General features: G+C 41.2%; 1 long non-coding RNA gene across 1 annotated transcript in view; it reads right to left on the bottom strand.

Annotated features, from left to right (window-relative positions):
• The window catches only part of LOC116534342, a 28,259-nt gene extending 3,022 nt beyond the window's left edge, over positions 1-25,237 (bottom strand). Inside the window, exons 1-2 of the long non-coding RNA XR_004261667.1 lie at positions 18,814-25,237; positions 12,727-12,734 (exon numbers count right to left, since the gene is read on the bottom strand). This is a non-coding gene — a long non-coding RNA (uncharacterized LOC116534342). The remainder of the gene's footprint in view (positions 1-12,726; positions 12,735-18,813) is intronic.
• Between the last annotated feature and the right edge of the window lie 829 nt (positions 25,238-26,066).

Genomic DNA, 26,066 nt, shown 5'->3' with positions numbered 1-26,066 from the left:
GCACAAACTGGAGTGCAGTGGCACAATCTCAGCTTACTGCAACCTCCCCCTCTCAGGTTCAAGCGATTTCTTGCTAATTTTTGTATTTTTGGTAGAGATGGGGTTTCAGGGTGTTGGTCTGGCTCATCTCAAACTCCTGACCTTAAATGATCCAACCACTCGACCTCCCAGAGTGCTAGGATTACAGGCATGAGCCACCACGCAGGGCCCCATGACTATGTTTAAACAATAAATTAAATATCTTGGATTAGCCTGCCTTCTGAGGAGGAACAGACATGTTTGTCACATGTGTTCGTTATAGAGATTTCTGCCATCCGGCCAGTGTGGCCTAGAGTAGGAATTGGCAAAGTCTCTTTGTAAAACAGGGCCAGAGAGTAAATATTTTAGGCTGTGGGCCATTAGGTCTCTGTTGCAACCTCTCTGCTCCGCTATGGAAATGTGGAAGCAGCCATGAGAAATGGGTAAGGGAATGGACGTGGCTGCATGCTAATAAAAAATGTTTGCTGACCCTGGGCCTAGAGCACTGCTTCTCAGATTTTAATGGGCATATGAAACACCTGGAGATCCTGTTAAACTGTAGTTCCTATTCAGCAGGTCAGGAGTGAGCCTGAGGCTTGCCTACCCACGACATTGCTAGATGATGGTGGTGCCACTGATCTGCAGACCTGGCTCTGAGAAGCAAGGCTATAGAATATCTCCTTAAAATAGATACTTGCTTTTTTTTTTTTTTTTTTTTTTGAGACAGAGTTTCACTCTTGTTGCCCAGGCTGGAGTGCAATGGCACGATCTCGGCTCACCACAACCTCCACTTCCCAGGTTCAAATGATTTTCCTGCCTCAGCCTCCCCAGTAGCTGGGATTTCAGGCATGCACCACCATGCCCAGTTAATTTTGTATTTTTAGTAGAGACGGGTTTTCTTCATGTTGGTCAGGCTGGTCTCGAACTCCTCACCTCAGGTGATCCTCCCACCTCAGCTTCCCAAAGTCCTGGGATTACAGGTATGAGCCACTGTGCCCAGCCTGGTCCTCTCTTTTTATACCCAGAGCATTCCTTGTAACATCAAGGCTCAGATAATACAGACAGGCTCTTCGTTCATTAAAAATATTACTGTAGGGCAATGTTCTTCAAATCTATGATCTTCAAAGTTTCCTCTAGCACTTCACCCCTTGGGGAGTGCCCAGATTTCCCTCTCTTGAATGTCACCTTCCTTTTGTCACCTTTAAGATTGGTCGTTGAGGGTCTCACACTCCTAAATGGACAGATGGCTCCGGCCATGGTGCAGCTGCACACATGCCTCATCAAAGCCGTTCATGCCAGCTCTGCTCCCTGAGTGCTGCTCTTCCCTGCCTCAGCATGCAGGACTCTAATGACCGAGCAGGGACCCCTGCCTAATTGGCTGCAATGCAACAGTTAATGTAGGTTGAGAGACCAATTAACTGGGCTTGTTTCTACCAACGCGCATCTGAACATCAATTATGCTAAACAACACGCTCTATTAAGACATTTCCCTGCTACTGTCATTTGCTATGGGACATTTCAGAGCAAAGCAGAGAGAAGCTCCTTCCCGTTGCCTGCCTGAAGGGCTTCTCTCTCTCTCATTGTTACAGAAGGCTGGCAGTTGGGAGGGAGGTTTTAGAACTAGAAAAACCACAAAGCAGGGAAACAGTCAACCTTAATTGGCTACTTTATCTGGACCTCAGTCTAGACCACGGGGATTAAGATCCAAGAAGCCAGAGAATAGGTTGGGTGAGAGATTCTGGTAATGATTGAACCATTCCACTTAGAAATTCAAAATGCCAAGCACTGGGACATTCAAAGGATCCTTTACGTAAAACGTAAATAATAATGACAGAAAGTTGTTGGGAAGAAGATTGTATTTTCTTGTAAAGGTTTAGCTAGTTTTGAATTTCATTCCTCCCTCATTTCATCTCATCTCATCTCAAGCTCCTCCCTTGGAAGGCACTTCTTGATTTCTCACATCCATACTATGGTTTTTATGTAACTCAATTTTATTTATTTATTTATTTAGAGACAGGGCCTCACTCTGTTGCCCAGGCTGGAGTGCAGTGATGTAATCACAGCTCACTGCCACCTCAAACTTCCTGGCTCAAGCGATCCTCCCACTTCAGCCTCCTCAGCAGCTGGGACCACGGGTGCACACCACCACTTCTTGTTAATTTTTTAAACAACTGTAGAGGTGAGGGTCTTGCCGTGTTGCTCATGCTGGCCTCAAACTCCTGAGCTCAAATGATCCTCCTGCCTCCTCAGCCTCCCAAAATGCAGAGATTACAGGTGTGAGCCACTGCACATGACCTTCTATTCATTTAAATGTATCCTTATTGTGTAGTTTCTTTGTACCAAATATGCTGATCAATCCCACCAAGTTTAAGACACCATCCCCACCCTGGAGTTAACAGTTTAGTTGGAAAGACTGGACAGATTTAGACATCTACTCCTTACTCAATTATTCATCCATTCAACAAACATTTGTTAAGCATTCATTATATTTCAGGTGCTTTGCTAGGCTAGACGCACTATTCCTTCCCTATCTAGGGTTATTGCTAGATGGAAAACAGGTAATCAAATAAGCACTAGTAATGCTGTGTGAGCCATGCTATTATGACTGTGATGGTACCGCTACTAAGGGAGATGCAAAATAGGCAAAACACAACAGCCCAATAAAATTACGTATGGGCATTATACCATTAAAATGTAATGTAGGTTAAAGCAGAGTGTTCTGCCCTGTTCTACTCCCTACAGTACTTATTTCAAACTTCTACCCCTCTACTTAACTTTTTCAGACTTCAAGAGACAGCTGAGATTGTCAGGCTTAAGCACCCTCAATCTCCAGCAATTGAAAAGCTATTCATATTTACGTTTATTATCTCGTCCTCTTTCAGGTCTTGTAGGAAGATCTGTTATTTCTCTTGTTTAAGCCATTCCCTCTGCATGTACCCTTAACTGATAATGCCCCTATGTCCCCAAGGGCCCTGTTGCACCTGGGATTCCGTTTCTCCTTCCCAAATGGGCAAGTCCACCTGGACTGGCTCCTTCTTCACATCATGCAATTACGATCAAGCCTGTTGTCCATCTTAAGGTCCTCCCCTGATCCTACACCTCTCTTTCTTACCATCCAAGCCTACAAATTCTTGCTTCTTGTCTTCTTTTTCATCTGTTGACCTCCCAGTTTTCCTTCTTCAAACGAACTACAGTTTGGCTCCTTCTCTCCCTGCACTCCACAGAAACTGCTCTGGCAAAAGACCCTCACGATGTTCTCACGGCGACACTCACTCTTCATTGGACTGCATCTTCCTTGACCCGAACCTGACATTTTGCATCTATAGCCATCTGATCCTCTGTCTCCCTCGGCTTATCTTCCAGTTCTCCTTCTCATCCACTGGCCGATCCTTCTGTCCTTTGCTGATTCATTTCTTCGCGTGTCCTCTAAACATCGTGTTTCCATGTTTCTTCTTTAGACTTACTCTCACTTCATATTGTCTCCCAGTGATTCCCTCTAATCACCTGGTGTCAATTTCCCACCGTCTTCTGACTTTGAAAATGCATTTTGATTGACCCTGTGCCTATGAGCCTCAGCCTACTCTACCTACTGTGCAGGCATCTCAACTTGCTTTAAACCCAAGTCATGAATTTTCCACCAAAATCCGCTACTTCTGTGTACTCTGTCATAGTGAATAGCAAACGCACTTGAAATTTGACTGTTTTTTTTTTTTTTTTTTTTTTTCAAGGGATTCTCCTGCCTCAGCCTCCCAAGTAGCTGGGATGTTTTTATTTTTTTTTCACCTTGACAGCCAATCAACCAATAACTCCTATCATTTCTGTTTCACTAACATCTATTATATTTGTCCTTTCTTCTTTATTCGTTCTGCTCCTGCCTTAGTTCAGGACTCATTATCCTTTATTTGGACAAGGACAATTAAGACTACTTTCTAATTTTCTTGCCTCTGATAGTGTCTGTGATTTTACACTCTTTCAGTTGGTCCAACACATTGTGCCAGGGTTGCCTTTCTAGAATACAAATCTCATCTTAAACAAAAGCACACTCAAAAGCTTCTGTGGCTGGTCACTTTCTACCATGGTTGACACCCCGAAGGAGAGGTTTGCTCAAGTGATGCAGTGAAGGGTGGGCAGAGAGGGCAATTAAAGGCTTTGAAGTGTAGACACCATTTTTCTGCCCCCATCCCCTAGCTTAGTATTGTGCTGGAAAATGTTTAACAACCAGCTCCCCAAAAATAAAAACAAAAACCTCCCACAAAATCCTTATTTGTAGATTTGACTAGTTTATATGATACAGATACTCCCACCGTGGCCAATTTCAAACTACCAGCATCATTGGATTTTGGAAGAAATGTGAAGTCAGCCCTAGGGCACCACCGTCTCCACCTCCTTGACCTTCCCAAGGCCTCAGCCAGAAAGACTATACCTTGATCTCTGTTAAATACACATTTGGCTTCCTCATGAGCTGGGGATGGAAAATAGGTTTTAAGTCATGAAAACTCTGATCAATTGTTAACAGCTGTCTAGAGGGCTCCAAGGAAGGATTTTTCAAATTGCCTCCAGGCTCAGGGAGTAGAGTGCTATGATCAATTAGTAATGTCTGCCATGGGCATGAAAAGCTGCAGTGGTTGCCTGTGCTACATATTTTCACTCTAGCTGCTGTAAGTGCTAATGTGAATACAAGACTTAATAAGCAACTAGAAAATAGTTTGAAAGCATACAAAACAAAGCCAGAGCTCACTAATTTAAAGTACAAAGTCCTCTGTAACTGGCCTAGGCCTAACTCTTTGGCCTTAACTTTTTCTACGCTCCCCCAACACTCTAAGCCTTAATCATACGTAGCAGCATTCTTTTCCTAAAAAGAGAGAGGTTCCTTTTCTCTCTGCTATTAACAGATCCGGGGCCCTTCTATTTTGAAGAGCCATGGCAGCTAAAGAGTTAGCTGCTTCTGCAGAGAGAATGAGCAACGTTTTTCCATGTCATTATTTAACTCTTGAGATAGCTTATAGTAAAACTGAGTAGAGGAAGTAACTTCTCCAATGCCAGTACCAAGTTCTATTATTCCACCCCCAGCCCCCACTATGAAAGGAATAATTGGAGTCTGAGTGTGGCATGGCCTTGGCAAGAGAAGACTCTGCACCTGAGAGTCGGTGTAAATTGTCATGGGGGCCCTAGGAAGGAGAAGAAAAGAGCTATTAGGCCAATCCAGAGGGGCGACTGCATAGAGTTCAGTCACCATCAGTAAAGTCAAGAGTGGTAGCCCTGTTCATGCCAGGATGTAAGTTAGACTCATGAGTAGTTACTTTCCTGGGGATCTCGTCAGGAGAGCAAATGTAGATCCTCTAAAGGCTCGCAAGTGTACCAAGGGTCACCTCCTGGAACTTCAGGCGGTGGAGAGGAGGGCCTATGATTTCCTTCAGGAGGTGTCCAAGGCTTTAGCCGAATGTGATGAATCCACAAGTCAATTTCCACCACTTTAACTGCCACTGGGATAGACAGAATAACCAAAAATGTCCTTCCCAAGATGGGCCTAGAGAGGCAGCGTCTGAGGGGAGAGACTTAACAAGCACCAGGTCTCCAGGCAGAACAACCCTCTCCCTTTTCCCTAGGGTGTTCTTCAGATAAGGTTCTAAGAGCCTGTTGGTGCTTAGCCAAGGAGGTTATGTCTTTTATTAGATCTGCTGTTTCCTTGTCTAACATGAGATCATTAGTAAGAAAGGGCCGTCCTTAAAGCATCTCACAGGGGCTAGGTCCTACTTTCTGAGGAGAGTTTTGAGCCCTTAAGAGTGCTATCAGTAATAGAGAAGGCCACGAGAGATGGGTTTCCAGCTACATGATGTGAAGTCCATACAGTTAGATCTTTCCCCTGCACTATTTTAACAGCTTCTGAGACCAATATAGCCACCGTGGCTACAGCCTGCAAGCAGTGTGACCATCAATTTCCTTACTTAGGTACACCACTGGTTGTGGCGTGGTCCCCAGAGTTTTGGTGAGAACCCCCAGTGCCACTCCTGACTTTTCCGTAACATAAGGGAGAAGTCGCTCCCTGTAGGAAGGCTTAGAGTTGAGCCTGCAGTAGTGCCTGCTTCAGGGTCTGAAAGGCCGCCTCAGCCATAGGGTCCCATTGTATTAGATGGTGTTAGCTTTTTGGGTTTCCTTAATCAGAGTGCATAGGGGTTTGGCTATCTCACCATATATGGGAATCCACAATTGGCAGAAACCAGTTATTCCTAAGAATCCCCAAAACTGTTTTAAGGTCTTTGGATGGGAGAAGGCCAGTATGGGTTGGAGACATTCTTTATTAAGGGCCCGAGTGACCTTAGACAAGACAAGCCCTAGGTATTTTACCTCTTGCCTACAGAGTTGGGCTTTTGATTTGGAAACCTTATATCCACAGGTGGCTAGAAAGTTTAGAAGGTCCTGGGTGGCCTGCTGACACTGGGTTTCTGAGTTAGCAGTTAAAAATAAGTCATCCACATATTGAAGAACCAGGGTACCTGGATATGAAAAACGACTAAGGTCCTGGGCTAGAGCCTGGCCAAACAGGTGGGGGCTCTCTCGAAAGCCCTGGGGTAACACTGTCCAGGTGAGCCGAGAACTCTGGTCTAAAGGGTCTTCAAAGGTGGACAGAAACTGGGAGTCAGGATGTAATGGAACACAGAAGAAGGCATCCTTAAGGTTCAGGACTGTAAACTATTGTACCTCTCCTGCTATTTGAGAGAGTAAGGTGTACGGGTTGGGCACAGCTGGGTGTAAAGGAATCACAGCTTCATTAATAAGCCTGAGATCTTGCACCAGCCTCCACTGTCCATTAGGTTTTTGTCCTCCTAAAATTGGAGTATTACGAGGGCTGTTACAGGACTTTACTAGACCCTGAGCTTTTAAGTTTCATACAATATCCTGTAGCCCCTTTTTGGCTTCCAGTCTTAGGGGGTACTGTCTTTGGTAAGGAAAAGAATTGGGATCCTTTAGCCTTATTCGAATTGGGCATGCATTTTTTGCCTGCCCAAATTGTCCCTCCATTGCCCAAAACTCGGGATTAATCCCTTCTTCAAATAATGGGCAGCAGAGAGTGATTTCCTCCCTGATGATGTTCATATGACAATGGCTCCTGCTATGGCTAACAGGTCCCACCCTAGTAAGGGAGTGAGACTTTCTGTCATGATGAGGAAGGCATGGAGAAGAGTATCTCTCCCCAGTTACAGCTTAGGGGTGGGAGAAATATCGAGAGGCTGCTTGTCCTAGGACTCCTCGGACATTTACACACTTGGAGGGCAACCGTCCAGGACAGGAAAGTAAAACTGAGAAGGCCACACCACTACCCAGGAGATCGAGCACCTGGCCCTCTATGGTCAGCTTTACCAGGGGCTCATTGAGGGTGATGGCTTGTGCTGGTGCTTGCCCTGGGCACCCTCAGTCCTGCTGTTGGGTCATCTGGTTAGCAACCTCGGGCCCTGGGAACCTTCATCCCCTGGGACAGTGTGCTTTCCAGTGATCCCCTTGGCACAGTGGGCAAGGACAAGGAGGTGGTCTGCTCCCTGGGGATGATCACTCTTACAATGTCCCATTAGGCCACAGTGGTAGTAAGCTCTGCCAGACTGGCAGCTAACCCAAGCCTTTCTCTCTTCTGAGCCCCCTGGGTCTGCTTGCCTGAAGGCCATGCCTAGGGCTGTGGCTTTTCTCTAGTCCCTCCTGTTCCTTTCAGCCTGTTCCTCCTGGTCTCTATTATAGAACACCGAGGTTGCTAGATTTAGTAATGTTTCTAGACTCTGTTCTGGCCCCAGGGCCACCCTCTGAAGCTTCCTCCTAATGTCTGCTGCTGATTGCATAATAAATTTGTCTTTTAGTATTAGCTGACCCTCAATGGAGTCTGGTGACAGGGGACTATACTTTCTTAAGGCCACCAGTAACTGCTCAAGGAAGGCTGTTGGGTTTCTTCCTGTCCCTGAGTTATGGTGGATAACACTGCAGAGTTCATGGGCTTTTTCCTAGTTCTCCTTCATCCCGCAGGTATGCAGGTCAATAGGTGCCTACGGCTCCAGTCCCCATGTTCTGAGTCAGGATCCCAGTGAAGGTCCGTGCTAGGGACTGCTTGTCTACCTGTAGGGAATTTATCCTTCTCCTCTGGTGTCATTTGGTCATGTACTTGACTAAGGTACCAGGTGTCCCCAAACTCTTGAGCCAGTACTGGAGCAGCCTCTCTCTCTTGCTGGTTAGGGTCTGACTAAGCACCAACATGACATCTTTCCAATATAATTCAAAGGACTGACCCAGGCCCTGCAGAACATCTGTGTACTTGTCCGGGTCATCTGAAAATGTCCCTAAGTCTGCCTTGATTTGCTTTAAGTCAGAAAGTGAAAAGGGGTATGTACTTTGGTGGGGCCAAATTCTCCTCCTGCTGCCTTTAGGGGTCAGAGTTGGGGCATCCCCGTAGCCTGAGGTGCCTTGGCAGCTTGGCCTTCCCTGACTCCTCTTGGGTTACAGGAGCTGAGGAGACCTGGCCGGTATCAGTGGAGGGAGGAGCTACAGGGAGGCCTAAATATGGGGGTAGTCCTGAAGGCAGGTCAGTAAGGTATAGGTTTCAGGCTTTACATAGCCAAGGATTATCTCTCAAAGAAAAGAAAACTTGCACATAGGGGACCTCAATCCATTTACCTTCCCTCTTACAGAATAGGTCTAATCGTAGAGGGTATTATAATTTATAGTTTCTCCACTGAGCAGAGAGTAGAGGGTGTTATAATTTATACTTCCCTTAGGAGGCCAGGTTTCTCTACTGAGCAGAGAGTATCGCAGCCACCCTGTTTGGCAAAGAAAAATGAGCTGCTGCTGCTTCAAATATCGTAGGTCAAATTGGTCCCAGGTATCCAGGATACACTTTAAGGACGACTTTGCCTGGGGAAGAGTAGCACCCATCTGAAATTGAACACAGGGATGCCTGCATCCCCCGTTACTCCTTGCAACTGCTAGCCCTGGGGCGTCCCCAGTTATGGCACCTTGTAGTTTCCTTGTGTGATCATCTACTGGGCCCTCCGTTGTTCCGGGTTTAGTCATGCTTACCAACATCATGCAAACACGCTCACTGTCTGAATGTCCTTATGGCCACCTTAAAGACATAGAGACTGACAGGTTTAGTGGCCCTGTACCAGTGCATCCTTGAAGAACTAGGCCAGTGAGCTTCAGCAATGGATTCCAATATTCCCTAGCAAGAGTTCAATTAACATAGGCCTGATCATAAAACTGCCCCAGGAGAATAAACTTCTTGAGATGGGCCTCTAAGCACAACAATCTTAAAGAAGGTAATGGCTGGGCACATGCCCCAGGTGGGAACTATGCCCTTGGGACCCAGGCCTTCTCCCCTACCCTATTCTTCATTATAGGGATATGCGCTAGGGTTGTGGGGCCTGTAATTAACTGTTTGAGCCTTGGACCCATTCTGACTATAGTATTCCAGATGGAGAAGCCCTGCCGTATGGAGAGCCAATCCTAGGCAAGACAAATCGTACATCATTGGATTCTGGCATCACTCAGTTGGATTGGGAAATTGTGGGTGACAAGAAACACAATGTCTTATAGCCTCCAGTACCCACTGAAAGACTCTGGCTCTGTTAGGACAGAACCTAGCACTGCTGACTAAAGGAACTGGCCCTGTGTATTGTAGGAGGTCCTCATGTGTAGGAAATATCTTAGAGGAAACAGCTGGGAAGAAGTTTGCCTTACAGAAATCTGGACCCAGGAGGTTGGGGCCTGAAAGGCATAGGTGGCTTTTTCTTTGGAGGTTTAAGTGGAGCCCCAGCCTCAACCAGACTGAACTGGGAGTTCAAGACCTTGCTCTTTCCTCCCCCCGGCCCTCGGCTTGGCCCAGAGAAAGAAAGAACAGCAAGAAAGGGAAGCTGGTTCAGAGAAAGCCTGACATCTGTGTCTTTAGACCATGATTTTGAAAGGCTGGGCATGGCTTGCACAGGCAGCTGCCACTTCGGCAGCCGGGGCCCAGCCGCTGCCTCCACGCATGGCCCCACGCAGGCCTGGTGGTCTGGTGCTCTCCACAGGTGGTGCCCACCCAGCCTTGCCTGTACCACTGTACCCAGTCTTTACCTCCTTAACAAATTTCAAAGAAGTGAAAGGACAGATTAGCTAGCAAAAGGGGTCCATACCACTCACTGCTCTTAAGCCCAATGTTCTCCTGACTGGCTCGCCAAAAAGATGTCATGGTGGGGTGTGGGGGATGTGGGGGTGTCCCAAAGACACTTTCAATTCCCCAATCCAAGGTTCTTGGCCACTCTTACCCCGAAGAATGGGGAAAGGGGCCCCAGAGGTGTGGTGAGTTTGCTGTTCAAATAAATATCATGGACCCAAAGTTTTGCAGAGAGCAATTTATTAGAAAGAGAAAGAGAGACAGCTCCCATGCTGCCATGGGAGGGGATCCAGAGAAGGATTCTATATAGGGAGGGAGTAGCGGAATTTTAACCCTTGAGTTATTCCGTCCCATTCATGTTCTCGTCCAATGAGAGGAGTTCTTTCAAAATTCCTGTAGCGTGACTGATCTTCGACTCTGATACCAGATTGGCTGCTTGATCACAACAGAGCCTCCTCCCAGAGGTTTCCACAGGCTTTTTGGACAAAGAAGCCCACCTGGATTTTTCTACCTAGCCCATGCACGGGAAACCTAGTCAAAGAACTTTACATTTGAAACCCCTCTGGTCCCCAGATGGAGAGGGTGGAGGTGGGAAACTCCTGCCTTTGAAACCACGCCCCTTGAGGACCAGGAAGAGATGTTTTTCTTTAACACAGTCCCTCAGAACCATATCAGCCTAGAAAGCTGATATGATTTTAGATTGCTGTAGTATAAATTAGAATGCATGTCTATAGCCAAGGATATTTTTTTCCATCTGCCTTTTGTTCTTTGTATATACTTCAGAGTTACTCTCAAGATGAACATTTACAAACTGACTTTTCTGGGAGAAGAAGGAGGAGCAAAGAGAGGCAGCTACGGAAGCCATATCGTATTCCTACATAACTGATACGCTCATTCTTTGGCTCCCTTTCAACATTTTTTATTTATTGTTATATGTAAAGCTCCCTGCCAGCAGAGTGCAAAAGAGAAAGAGGACCACCCCATCATCCTTGCCGCATGTCCTCAATGCATGCATTCAGGGAATAGTTCATATAACAGTAATAATTAGAGCAGAGTAACAAGTGCTCCGATAGAAGTGGCAAAGGGAAGGCTGAGAGTTGAGGAGTGCTAAACATTCACTAGGACAGGCTCAAAGCAGTGAAAATTTAGTTCCAGTTTCGAAAGTTCCAGTTTTGCAGAAGTTTGCCAGGTGGAAGTACTGAGAAAAAGCACTCCAGGCCAAGGCAGAAGTTTGTGTGAAGGTATGCTAGAAAGGCAGAACATGACAGCTGCAAATCATGGCACGCTGTCCTCCTGTGTCGCATCTTTTACTGGCTATGGGACCTTAGTAAAGTGTTTGACTTCTGAGCTATAGTTTCCTCGTGTGTCAAATGGGGATCTTATTATTATTTTACATTATTAGGTAGAAATTTAATCTTCAAGCCTATCATATGAGAGTATCCAGCTCACAACATAGTTGGAAGACTTAGTTGTATATAAAACACTAACTTACCTGGTGCAATCAGGTAAGCTGTCTCATTTAGAGACAGCTGAACACTACTCTAAATCTAGATGGGATTTAAGCCTTTCATGCATAGTCCTAAAGCAGGCCAAGAAATGTTTTAACTGTTCTTGTTTAGAATGAAATATGAGATTCCATGCTTCCACCACCGTTACTCTTCTTTCCAACCACTATGAGCTTTCCTTCTACTAAGGCTGTGTTGTTAGCTTATGTTTTGGGGCCAGGCTCTGTGAAAGGAGTTCCTTCCTCTTTGAGTTGTTCTCTTGCTAGAGAAGTTGACATTCTTACATTTACACGATAAGATCGGTGGCCGTTTTAAGCCATGCTTCCTGCTCCAGTCATTGCTTCAGTCTGAGCTATTGAACTGAGTCTTAGAAAACATTTTGGTGTGGAGGATACAGTAAAACCTGATTCATTATATTGGGGCACCGAAAAGCAAACTGAACATTTTGGAAGGAATTTGTTATAGAATTTTGCACTTTTGCGATTTTCCTTTAGTATTGTTAGCTTTTAAAATCCTTTTATACTCGGAAGAACTCGCCTCGAAATTACAATTTGATCATGCATGAGTTTTTTCCTGTTGCAAAGATTGTGCCAATTTGCTGAACAATTGAATACTTTTTAAGTCGTTTTCCCTACATGGATTTCAAAGAAAAGATCTTATGCAGTGTTTTTGCAATGCCGTCAGCATGTGGAAAAATTTGAGTTACTTTAGGTTTTGGTCATTTGAGGTTAGGGTGCCAGGCTAGGCCTGTTCGCTATGGAAGGCCCAGATCAGGTCTGGGATTTGTTCTTCCTAGACCATGAAAACCGATCCTGAGTAAGAGCTTTTTGTGAGAATTTTTCTTTTTGATCATTCATTCATGCAGTATATTTTTCTTCAGTTTATTAATTAATCTGAATATTTCATTAATTGTGTTATATATGAGGTTGGGGATACTGAGATAGATTCAAGTTCCTTTGACTTTAATGTGAACAAGAATGACTTTCCAGAGCTAGTTTAAATTTAAACCCTTAAAAGCATTGATTCATTTCATCCAGTGTGGGGTCTAGGAATCTGCATTTTAATAAGCCTCACAGGTGATTCTGATGCTGCTGGGAGCTTTCTTCTTTTTTTAACCAATTTTTTTTCCGCATCCGTGTATACATTTACATAGACTTTTTGAAGAACAGTGTAATCTCTCTGTTTAGGGCTTATCATATCTGGTCAAATACCTAGAAAAATCTAAACTCGAGTTCACTCCCTGCTTTTAACCAAGTAGCTTGCCTTTATGTTGCTTTATTAATTTATAAAATAGGGACTTGAACCAGATTTCTGTAAATTTCCATGCTATTCCTTAAATTGATGCTTTTTTTTTTTCATTTTAAATAGAAATCCAGTAAAAGGTATGTATTGAGCACTCACAAATTAAAGTCATTCTTTGAAGAAATGCGCTGTTGAGTGATATCTACCCAGAGTCCTGTGAAATCCTTATTCTCCTTAGGGTATCAGTACCCCTACTTTCTTTGTTAGCACCTTCTTATGTTAAGAGGAATAATGAACCAAACTTGAAGTATTTAGTTTGGGCATTAAATGTTTCAGTTACTTGTAAAAAAAAAAAAAAAGAGGAATAATGAATAGACAACTTCAGAATGGGGAAGTGAGAAGGTGTGGTTGATGGAGACTACCTTTTTTATTAGAGACTGAGCAATGCCCCCCCATTTTTTTAGACTGCATATGTAAATTACCATCTGAATATTTCAGTGATTGGACTTCCTTGGAGAAACTCTTCTTGATCTCCTCCCAGCAGAGTAAGTGCAGCCTCTGCTGCGCTCTCTACCTACTTTGTGGGAACCAGGCCCTATCCCTTCTCTCTCTGTGGTAATGGAGGCCCCATGGTCTGTCAGAATCATGGGATAGGAAGGGGGGCCTTCATCTCAGCCTCAAGAGGAAGCCAGAGTCAAGAACACAGTAGGTGCTTCATAAATGTTTGTTAAATGAGTTAACTGCCACTTCCCAAACCAGTGTTAAAACAAAATTGCTTTATTTTCTGTAATGCATTGCATAGTTTTCTCCTCTTTCGTAAATGTGCAAAACACTGTGCTGATTCTATATGCTTGTTTTTGAGAAATACAAGGCATTCAGGTATAATTATTATTTATAAACTGAAAATAAAAGAATTTGTAATAACATTATCAATTTTTAGCTAAGGGAAATAATGAATGTGATGCTGATGGCCCGTTATGCCACATAGGCACACAGATAATTATTTCTCCTCTTCTTAAGTGGGATGTAAGCATTTAAAGCATCTTCTTTATATGGATTTTGATTTTCTACTCAACAAAAAATATAAACAGTCAGGACTTTATTTTTCTTTCCAGTGAGATCACAGAGATAAACCAAGTTAGAGCAACTCTCTTGAATAGCTAATAGCTGTCGCCTGGGGAAGGAGAAAATCATTTTCTGCCTTCCATGTTGATGTATATAGAACATGTGTTCTGAATAGCTGCTATTTTCACTGCCTCTTTTTCCAGTTGAGGTGCAACATAAACTATTTCAATTAATATTGTGTCACCAAAAGGGAATGAAATAGCCAACTGAATTCTGCCAAGATAGAGTCTTTTGATGAAAACATATCTTTATTGATTGTGGATGAAGAAAATCATTCTTAAAATGAAATCCAGAAAAAAATCATATCCCTCAGAGAAAATTTCTGAGTGGCAGGCTGAGATGAACATAAAATTGAATTTGTGCTGCAAGCCTTTGATGTAATCAGCAGCTGGGAGATGGTGTTGCGCTTGCTGTGCTCTCTCTGATTGTGGTGAATTACTGTATGGAATGAAATAAGTATTTCTTGTGTCCCTCCTCCAAGAAATACAAACAAGGTATTACCAGGTAGTTTCTTACTAGGTAAAATGGGTTGGATCCACTCCAGGCCCCTCAGGCTCTTATACACCATGAACTATAGGTGCTGGCTATTTATGCCCTAGGGACAGAATTTCTTGATATCACTGGACAGTGACTTCTTTGGTCACTAGAAATCAAGCAAAGCAGAGAGAAGAGGGATCCTCTTTGCCAGGGATTTTTTTTTTTCTTAGAATAAGCAGAGGCCAGGATGTTTTAGAAAGTGCCATAGTGCCTTAAACTGCCTGGTTTTTGTTGGCCTGTGGGTTCAGGCAAGCCCTTTCCTGTCTCCCTCCGCTAACTTTTATGTCATAAACTGCATTGAAATCTTCCCAATGTGGAAATCTCACACCGTGTATTATGAGTCTTTTTCCTTGATGCTAGTGTTACAATGAGCTTTTTAGTGTTTTTATTTTGAGCCCGGATGCTTTGAAAACACTCTGGCCCATGCATACACTTTCACATATGCAATGAATAGGTTTTACGGATTAAGTAGAGACAATGTGCTTGTAGAATTACTCTTACACTAAAGAGTGATTTGGCAACCTAATTGCCCCTGTGGTCGGATCTAAGTTGTGTTTGTTTTGTTTTGTTTCTTTTTTTAAAAGAAATAGGTGGACTGGTTTGTCTGTATGGAACTGTAAACAGGTAACGATGTCATCATTATGAACTCTCACTTTCAAGCCTATAAGAAGTGGGATGGGCTTTGAGGTCATTACAGATCTAGGGATGTAATCCTAGCCAGGGGATTTAGATTTACTGAGCCTTCTTTTCCTAATAACAGTAATGGTAGGTGTGTAAATTACTTGAGAAAATGCATGGGAAAGCCACCAGCACAAAGTCAACAACACAGTTGTCATTCAGTAAACATTTGATAAATTGAATATATAACACTATGCCTTAACACAGGGAAAAAGAGGTAAGGACAGTGAAGGCAGAGGTGGGATGTGTTTAGGAATAAGGGAAAGCGGGAGGAGCTGGGCCTAGGGAAAATTTTGAGTAATAAAGGGGTGAGATAGGGACTATGAAACAGAGGTGGGGGTTGTCTTTGGCTCATGACAGAAAATCCACAGAGATCTGCAGTAAGGCTACGGTTCCTTCAGATCATGAGCTGCGGACTTTGTAGTTCCTCTCTTTCTCCAAACCACCATGGGATTCTGCATTCATAGTCTTGCTGATGAAAGTCTGTTTTGGCCTAGCTTCTGCTAGAATCCTTTAGTGCAAAAGATGAGTTTAAAGTCTTCCCTGGCAGGCATTCCTGGTTGGTAGGGCAAAGTCAGAAAACAGTAGAATCATGAGCATTAGGGAGGCATCTCCAAATAGGCCTTGTCCATATAGGCCTATATTCCTGCCTATGGGTGTGCCTGTCATTTGCTTATTCTGGGAGGAAAAAAGGATTGTTATAACTGTGGAGGACTGTACTGAAGTTGAAAGAAGGGAAGTAGGTGTCGGGGCCAAGGAAGAAGATAACCAGTCCTTGGAAGAACACGGGATTTTTCCACGAGAAGCCAAAGTGTAAGGGATGAACCATTGACAACCATGGGAATGAAAGTTGCTTTGCTGTTGAGCCTCAGGAATGCCTATGCCAACCTACTTGATGTTGGTTCTTTATATACTTAGGATTTGACTTGTAGGCTGTGAATTCCTAGAGGGCAGGAACATGTGTTTTTTCATCTTTCATTTAGTAGGGCTTTACTAGATACTAATTATTGAATTAATAAATGAATATATTATTTTCTCAAGGAGCCTATAATGTAGATGGAAAGGAGGTTTATTACACAAAAAAACAGAAAATAGATTTTGCTATATGACCAATTGTGTGATTCAGACTAAAATTTAAATATATGTTTCAGGAATTGATACATGTGTTACTGAGATCTACATTCTGGCTAGAAAGAAACATTCTGTCAAATGGTGTATTACTTTTCTAGGAATATATAACGAAGTGCCACAAACTGGGTGACTTATACAACAGAAATGTATTGTCTCACAGTTCTGGAAGCTGGAGGTCCGAAATCACAGTGTCAGCAGGGTCGGTTCCTTCCCATGTCTTACTTAGCTTTTGGTGGTTTGCTGTCAATCTTTGGTGTTCCTTGGGCTGGAGAAGTCACCCCAACCTCTGCATTCACCTTTATCTGACTTTTTCTCTGTGTGTATCTGTCTGCAAATTTCCTTGTTTTATATGACTACCAGTCAGATTGCGTTAGGAGCTCACCCCGATCCGGTATTACCTCATCCTCACTTAATTATATCCACAATGAGCCTATGCCCAAATAAGATCATACTCAGAGATACTCCCAGTTAGGACTTCAACATATACATTTTAGATAGGCTCAATTCAATTCATATTAGATGAGAATGTGGTAGAATTTTGAAAAACTCAAATTGCTTTTTAAATTTAAATTATTTTACTTCGCCAATTTGATACTTTTGAAGTTTTACCTTTATCTCTCCTACTTAATTCATTTCATAGATGGGATCTACTCTAAGTTATGAATGATGGAATGCAGAATTATAAAGGACAAGAATTCCATTTATCCTAATATTGTTTACTTAGGAGGGTTTACATACAGATTTTGAGGTAAAAACCTTCTGATAATAGAGTCTAATATTTATTGAATGCCTACCGATTAATGATTTCCAAGGATTACTTACTCACATCAACCCCAGTAGATTGATATTATTATTTATCCTCATTTTATTGATAAAAATCCAACACTGAGTTGTAAAGTAACCTTCTCAAGGTTACTTTAAGTAAAGTTGGCATTCGAATCCAGGTTCACTGACTGGAGGGCCTGATCCACGGGTACTTGCTGTCTCCTTACTCACTATAGCCAGGTGCAGTAGATAATTGATCCCCTTTTGTGGATGACAAAATAAGCTTGCTGGGTCACAAAACCAGGAAATGTATAAGATTAGTGATTTAAACTTAGGCATTACAGGCATGTGTCAGAGATATTTCAGGTTCTGCTGTGGGTTTGATTCCAAACCTCTCTAATAAGGTGAATATTGCAATAAAGCAGGTCACACAATTTATTCTAGATTCCCAGTGCATATAAAAGCTTATTTAGTATACAGTAATATAATATCTAAAATAACAATGTGAATACTGTGATTAAAAATTATTGCTAAAAAATGCAAACGATCATCTAAGGCTTCTGCAAGGTGTGCTTTTTGCTGGGTCTTGCCTCCATGTTGATGGCTGCTGACTGATTGGGGTGGTGGTTTGCTGGAGTTTGGGGTGGTGATGGCAATTTCTTAAAATGTGACAGTAATGAAGTTTGCTGCATTGATTGACTGTTCCTTTCATTAAAGCTTTTTTTTTTTTAAGGGGTCTCACTATGTTGCCCAGCCTAGTCTCAAACTCCTGGCCTCAGGTGATCCTCACACCTCAACCTCTTAAATAGCTGGAATTACAGGCATGCGGCACTGTGCTCAGGCCTTTTCTGAAAGATTACTCTGTAGTGATGCTATCTGATAGCATTTTACCCACAGTAGAACTTTTTACAAAATCGGAGTCAATCCTTTCATACCATACCTCTCTATGTAATACTCTGAATGTTTTGTTTTCATTTCAACTCTGTTCACAGCATCTTCACCGGGGGTAGATTCCATCTCAAGAAACCACTTTCTCTGCTCATTCGTTAAGAAGCAGCTTCTCATCCATTCAAATTTTATCATGAGCTTGTAGCAATTCAGTCCCATCTTTAGACTCTACTTTTAATTCTAGTTATCTTGCTATTCCACCACATCAGCAATTAGTTCCTCCATTGGAATTTTGACTCTTTCCAGCTCATCTATGAGAGTTGGAATCAGCTTCCCCCCAGCTCCTGTTAATGTTGATATTTTGACCTCCTGCTATGAATGACAAATGTTCTCCAGGCACCTAAAGTGGCGAATCCTTTACAGAAGGTTTTCAATTGACTTTGTCCAGATATATCAGAGGAATATCTACCTGTGGCAGCTCTAGTCTCACAAAATGTATAGCTTTAGTCTCACAAATTGTATAGCTTAAATAATGAGTTGAAAGTCAGAATTACTCTTTGATTCATGGGCTGTAGAATGGATATTATGTTTGGAAGCATGAAAACAGTATTAATCTCTTATATATTTCACAGCTTTTGGTTGACTGGGTGCATTGTCAATGAACAGTAATGTTTTGAAATGATTTTTTTTTCTTTTCTGACTAGTAGTTCTCAACAGTGAGCACAAAATACTCAGTAAACTATTCTGTAAATAGATTTTTGTCATCCAGGCTTTCTGCTTCCATATACAGAGAACAGGCATTATTCTTAAGGGCTCTAGAATTTTTAGAATGATAAATGAGCATTGGCCTCAACTTAAAGTCACCAGCTGCATTAGCCCCTAGCAAGAGAGTCAGCTTGTCCTTTGAAGCTAGCATTGACTTCTCCATTCTAACTATCAAAGTCCTAGATGGTATCTTCTTCCAATGAAAGGGTGTTTCATCTACATTGAAAATCTGTTGTTTCATGTAGCCAGCTTCATTAATGACCTGAGCTTAGATCTTTTAGATAACTTGCTGCAGCTTCTCCATCAGCACTTGCTGCTTCATCTTGCACTTCTTTGTTATGGAGAAGGCTTCTTTCCTTCAGTCTTGTGAACTTGACTTCTGCTAGCTTCCAGCTTTTCTACTGCAGCTTCCTTACTTCTTTTAACCTTCATAAAACTGAAGAGTTAGAGTGCTACTCTGGATTAGCCTTAGACTTAAGGGAATGTTGTGGCTGGTTTGGTCATTTCTCCTGATCGTTAAAACGTACTCCATGTCAGCAATTGTTTTGCTCTCTGATCATTCATGTATTCACTGTAGTAACGCTTTTAATTTCTGTTAAGAACTTTTACTTTGCATTCATAATTTAGCTAACTGTTTGTTGCAAAAGGCCTAGCTTTAGACCTGTCTTGGATTGCCTTGGCTTTCAACATGCCTTCCTCACCAAGCTTAATCATTTCTGCCTTTGATTTAAAGTGAGATAAGTGCAACGCTTCCTTTGACTTGAACTCTTAGAGGCCACTAGAGGATTATTAATTGACCTAATTTTGATAGCGTTTTGTTTCAGAGAACAGAAGGGACCGAGGAGCAGGAGAGAGATAGGGGAATGGCCAGTTGGTGGAACAGTCAGAATAGAAACGTAATTTACCAATTAAGTTTGTCATCTTATATGGGCATAATTTGTGGCACCCCAAAACAATTACAGCAGTAGCATTTAAGGTCACAGGCCACCATAACAGATGTAATAATAGTGACAAAGTTTGAAATATTGTGAGAATCACCAAAATGTGACACAGAGACACAAAGTGAGCACGTACTGCTGGAAAAAATGGCGCCTATAGATTTGCTAGAGGTAGGATTGCCACAAACCTTGCATTTATTTAAAAAAAAAAACACACACAATTATCTTTCTCAGATAATTTCCTTGAGCTCCGTTTTCTTTCATAAAGCTCAACTTTGCAGTTTCCCAGACTATTTCCAGTTACTAGCTAGCCGTGTGACACTGGCCCAGCCACCTTCCTCTGCTCTCCAATCTATCCATTTGTTTTTTCAAGCTTATTAAGGTCAATTTATAATACATTTAATAAACTGCACACTTTTAAAATGCACAATTCCAAATGGAGTGTACAGTTTTCGCACCAAAGCTATTTTATCTCCACCTAAATTCAACTTCCTTTTATTAAAAAAAAAAAATCACCGCAATCATCTGAGAAAGATAATAGCAATAAAATGAAATGTCATTCCCTCCCCTGAGGGAATCCTTCCCACTTTTGGCTTCAAGCTCTAATTGCGTTTCCTCCCTGGACACTCTTGCGTTCACATTAACATAGCACCTATCACACTATGGGTTGATTCAGGGCAGGCCTGCCTGCCTCCTTAGACACCAGTAAGCTCCTTGAGGTTTGTGACTTTCTTTGTCTTTCTTATCTACATCCCTAGAATCCTTGCACAGTCTCTGACACCTAGCAGATAATAAATATTTCTAAACTAAATATATGTAAACAAAGGCAACGAGACCAAAGAAGAGAGATCAGTTGAAGATAAACTAAATATTATTAAAGGAAGTAATTGAGTTGACAGAAAATGAAATCTGGAATAAAGGTAAAATTATTATCAAAGGAGACTAATACGGATATCTCAGAAGAAAATCTTAAAAAGAAGAAGAAAAAGTGATGGGATGTTGAAGTAATGAGGAAGCTCATGTCTGAGTGACTTAATTTTCTTGGTTAATTGAAAGAAAGGATCATCAGCTAAGTGCTGGGATATGAGGAACTACCTCAGTTGGGGTGGGGTTTTGAAAGGTAGAGGGAAAGGATTTGACTATGACAGTGGATTAAAGCCATGATCCCAATGTGGTTTAGGTAGTACACACCAAGTATTGATGTTAATAGACAAGTATTTCTTTTAATGTGCATTTTGAAAAATATAACACGTACATTAAATCCCACGATTTTATGGACACTTATGATTAAGGTGATTCCAAAAAAAGATACTTAGGTAACTTAATTTCTTCTTACCTAAGTTTAATTAATACTTAAGGGGAGTTAATTTGAAGAGAGAGATTAGGCAAAGTTTTCCAGTTTATTTTTGGAGGTGAGGAAGTTTTCCAGATTGTTTTTGGATATGAGAAAGAAAAACATGACTCAAGACCAGAAATAAATTTGCAGAATTTATACGTACACAAAACAATTGTTTTGTCTAGTAGCATGAACTCTTGGTTAAAATTAATCAAAAGATGACTCCGTGGTAAATACTTTGAGGGCAGGGATGGTGTTTTTCTGTTTTATTGTGTTCTCTGCAGCCCTACTCACCACTTGCTATACTTAGTTCTCAATGCGTATTTGTTGAATTTAATTAAGAATGGTCTAGGACAATGGTATTTTTTGTTCATGTTAGCCATGCTTAAGTTAAAAAAAAAATGACTTTCACTGTAAATAGACGGTTAAATGTAGCATAAAGTAAATACATAATCCAGTTCTTAAGGCCTGAACTTTGAGTTTTCGACAGGGAGACTGTAGTTTCTTGAGTTTGTTTTGTTCACTAATTGAATATAAATAAAAGTGAAGTTACCACTCAAAAAGAATTGAGTTGTTCTCTTAGATTTCTTTTACCACATCTAATGCTTATCTCCCTGACAATGGCTACAAGTGGGCACACTTGGTTGTGCTGCCGCTTATTGAGCGAGGAGGTGAAGTTTGAAGGCAATACTTCGTGAAAATCTTTGATTCACAAGGCTGGAAGAGCTGTGAGCTGTGATGGAAACCTCATCCAGGTAGTGGAAAAGATGTGATTTCTCGGCTCTTTTGCTTTATACATGCTCCAGGTCATGAGTGTTTGCAGTTCAGAGATTAATTTGCACATCTGTTTAATTCCTCCTTTGACCTCTGGGCTGTTTTAGCTTTGACTTTACCTGCTAAGATATTCTCTATCTAAAACACATTATTTTCTAGAATTTACTAAGTAGCAGTGAATTACTCAGTAACAAGATTTTTGGAGGAGCTTAGTGCTGATGTTGGTTAGGGGTTAATTCTCAATCAGTCATGCTCCAGTGGGTTGACCAGACAGAATGTGGTTATTTAAATATCCCTTGGGCACCCTTTGACCTCATAGAATTTTTTTTTTTTTTACCTTTTCTGAAGAGTTATCTAATTACAATCTGTTGCTAAAAGAATAACTCTGGCTTCAGGAGCATTTTCAAGTAGATTTTGGGTGGACGGGGCTTCTGCTGAGACCCATGCCAGCTTAGATTGGCATGCTCCCATGGACTGAAAGTCAGGTTCCATGGACTGCAGAGGCTGCTTGCTTCATAGTCCGCTGTGGTCACAGTAAATCTCATGCCGGCCTACCTGAACCCCCAGTTACTTTTTCCAGCTTTCTTCAGTTTTCTTGAGCTTCCTGCTCCTTCACAAAGTTCAGCTTTGCCCTTTCCCAAACTATTTCCACTTACTAGCTAGCCACGTGACACTGGCCAAGCCAACTTACTCTGCTCTCCAATCTATTCATTTGTTTCTTAAGTTTATTAAGATACATTCATAATCCATTTAATAAACTGCACGCTTTAAAAGTGTACAATTCCAAATTGAGTGTACAATTTTCACAACAAAGCTCTTTTTATCTCCACCTAAACTCAAAATTTAAAAAGCAAAACTCCCTCCTGGGCTAAAGATGACCAAGGTATGTTTTTAGGGGAAAAAAAAAATCCTTAAATAATTCGTTTTTGCCCCTCACAGTGCCTATGAGTTTTGAAGAAAGTAGGTGGGATTTTTCTCCACTTAAGAGGTGGAATTCACAGAGGTCACATAACTGTAAGTGACAGATCTGAGATTCAAACCAAGGCCGATTTTATCTCAAAGCTCATATTATTCATTGCACTACTCTATTTACTTTCCTCTCAGTGTTTATTCGGATCAGGATGTTATTGTTAAAATTCGTGCATTGTAACTAGGGACTTAATCCCTTCTGTTTCTAGTGGGCTATCCTCAGGCAAGGGGTGTGAGATTTGTCTATGTTTGTGAGGTTAGTAAAGCAGACTGTCTGGGCGGGTCCCTGAAGACAGCTATTTATGACAAGGTAAACAATTCCAGTGCCCAGCAGACACCACCCACAAAGCCACATTTACATCATACTTATTATTCTGCTGCTCTCAGACAAGTCAAAAAGATAAAAACAAATTGTTACAGGGAAGCAGATGAAGGTGGACTGGAGGATGGGGGCTGTAATAGCATGTTGTCCTTCCTTGTTCTTGCCAGGTATTGTATTTATGGAGAAAGAATCAGGAAGCGTCAGTCCAGCTTTTAAAGGCAATGAAGGCCATGTTGGAGCCTGGATGAATAAGAGGTTTCTTGTTACTGTTTGGTTGACTTTTTTTTTTTTTTTAAGAACAACCAAAATAACAAAGGAATTTCACATTGCAAATCCCTAAGAATTTCTGAATGGGCAAGTCAGGAGGGGCATCTTTGCAATGGTGTGCAGGGAGAAAGTTTTGGATGGGCTGTGAGGACACCTGGTTCAGCTTCTGTCTCAGCCACTCATTTCTTTGATTTCTTTGGCCAAGTAACCAATTTCCCTGGGCCTTCATTTACTCAACTATAGAAGGAAGAAGTGCTAATTGTGATCTATGAGGCTCCCCTTTATCTTCAGCTTAGGGATACCAGAGACCCTACTATGCCTACAGGTCCCATTATATTTGAATTTCAGATTACCAATAAATATTTTCTTTAAGCATGTCTCATATAATAAACAATAATTTTTAGTGTAACCATGTTCCAAACTTACATAGTACATACTGTACAAAAAATTATTTGTTGTTCATCTGAAATTCAGATTTTACTAGGCATCTTGTATCTTTATTTGCTAAATCTTGCAACTCTAATTTGACTTACAGTCATTGATTTAAAGATCATTATACAATTTAGAAGCAACAACAAATTGTATATTTTCATGGCCAAATATTCCAGTATATAGCCACAGTATTTTCAAGAAAAGAAATTGTAGTGACAATATTAAAGTAAAGGAAGGAAATCTCATGCCCTTAAAGGGGTTGCTAGAAAGTGACAGTCACAATCTCTATTCACAATACAAATTACAGTAATTCGTTGCCTCATCCAGTCAATCCATTCCATATGTTGAGTGCCAATTATGAACAAGGAATAATGATAAAAGCTATCTATACCTATGCTCCCATCAGTTCTCCAAGGCGATTTTTTCTCCATTTTGATGAGAAAACTGAGGCTCAAAGAATATTTGCAAGTTACTAAGGTGTGGGAAAAGAAGGCAAAAATTTATCTGACAAGTTCTTTAATATTTTCTTGCCTCTTTTCTTTACAATAAAGTATATTTTGAATTAAAATAATACAAATACTGGTATGCTGGATACAACCTAATGATGAACCCAGAATCAGAAATTTTGTATTTCTTTGTATTTTGGTAGAGCACAAAGAGAGGAACTGGGGTGGTAACATACCCCAGAATATACTTCTCCCAGAGCAAGATTATGCTCTGGTCCTGGGAAGGTCACAACACCTTTCCTCCACTTCCTCATCACCAAGTGAGAGCTCCGTTTTACATTCTTCATGTCTCTTCCAATTTCTACTAAACTCTTGCTTCGGTGTCCAGGTCAAACACATCATGTAAGAAATGTTGAATGTCACCTATGTGGCAGGCAGTGTGCCAGGGATAGGGATCAAACAGTGAAAAGACATGCCTACCTTTTCCAGCTGTCATTTACAGTTTTGCAAAGTGTCTCCACAACAGTGATTTGAGAGGCCCTATGGTTTAGGAGGTAATTGGGAAGTTAATGTTGTTAGAGTAGGTAGCCTATTGCTATTTCTATTTATTATTTAAATAAATTTTCACTTTAAAACAGAGCCGTTTGGGAGCTTGCAGGTCATCCTGTGGGTCTGTGCAACAGTCAGTGGCTATCAGCAGGACTGCTTCATCAGGAGGTTTATTTCGTAGATGTAGATAGGGTTTTACGAAATCTACAATGGTTTGAGCCCTCTACAGCTTTAAATTATTTCTATTTCTAGACAAGCTTTACTTAATTTAATGCTTCCCAACCTTCTGCACATCCAAGCATAAACATAGAAAATGATTATTTTTGTATACACCGGGTTGAAAGTTTCAGTTCCTCTCATCTTATGTACCATGGCATGCCACTGGGAGGCCCTGATTTAGTTAATTTCTGTCACAGTAGAGTGTTGGTTATCGAAAGGAAGCACAGGGAACTCGTTATTAATATCCTGTGTAAATGAGAATAAAGGCAGAAACGTTACTGCAGACTCACTACAAGAAGGTATTCCTTTGATCTGAAGAGAACATTCATCTGATAAAGATTTTTATGTGGAACATCAAGCTATCGCTAGTACTTTAAAAATTAATATTAAAAGAGGGAATCATGATTTGGAACATCGAATATGGCTTTTTTAGAAAGCAAAAATATTCACGAACTTCTTGTATTTTGAATGGCGAAAAATCATTTGCAAGTAGCAATTTGAAATGTCTTTTGTTTAGAAACAAAATGTGGAAATTATAAAAATGAACGGTTTTACTTTATTAACTGTAAAAGGTAGGAAATCCCAAAATATGTCACAAATTCTGTTTGGTCTCATTTGATATATACCTAAATTTCAATATATATTTAATATGTACTACTAAAATAACATGTTTAAATTTAGTGTTATGTGTTTATTTCATAGTTATGTATAAATTGCATTGATCTTTATGTATAATTAAACCGTATAAAATTAGCTTTATAACATTTTAATAATTATTACACCTAAAATACATTTTTTCTTAAAATTATTTTTTTCATTATGCCACCAAGAAATGACAAAATTATATACATACATAATGTGAAAATGGTGGGATATATACAAATGCACCTACAATATAACTACCCAGTAATTCATTTACATTGGTTGTTTTACCTGCTGGCTGTGAGCTTCCTGAAGGCCCATTCATCCTTTCATCCTGAGAATCCAGCCTGGTATCTGAGTAGGCTGCAGTCAAGAATTTGTGTAGAATT

Source organism: Sapajus apella, unplaced genomic scaffold, assembly GCF_009761245.1.
Source record: "Sapajus apella isolate SASKATOON/1434 unplaced genomic scaffold, GSC_monkey_1.0 scaffold86, whole genome shotgun sequence".
Lineage (NCBI taxonomy): Eukaryota > Metazoa > Chordata > Mammalia > Primates > Cebidae > Sapajus > Sapajus apella.
The sequence above is the reverse complement of the archived record's forward strand: the minus strand, read 5'-3'. Positions and strand labels throughout refer to the sequence as shown.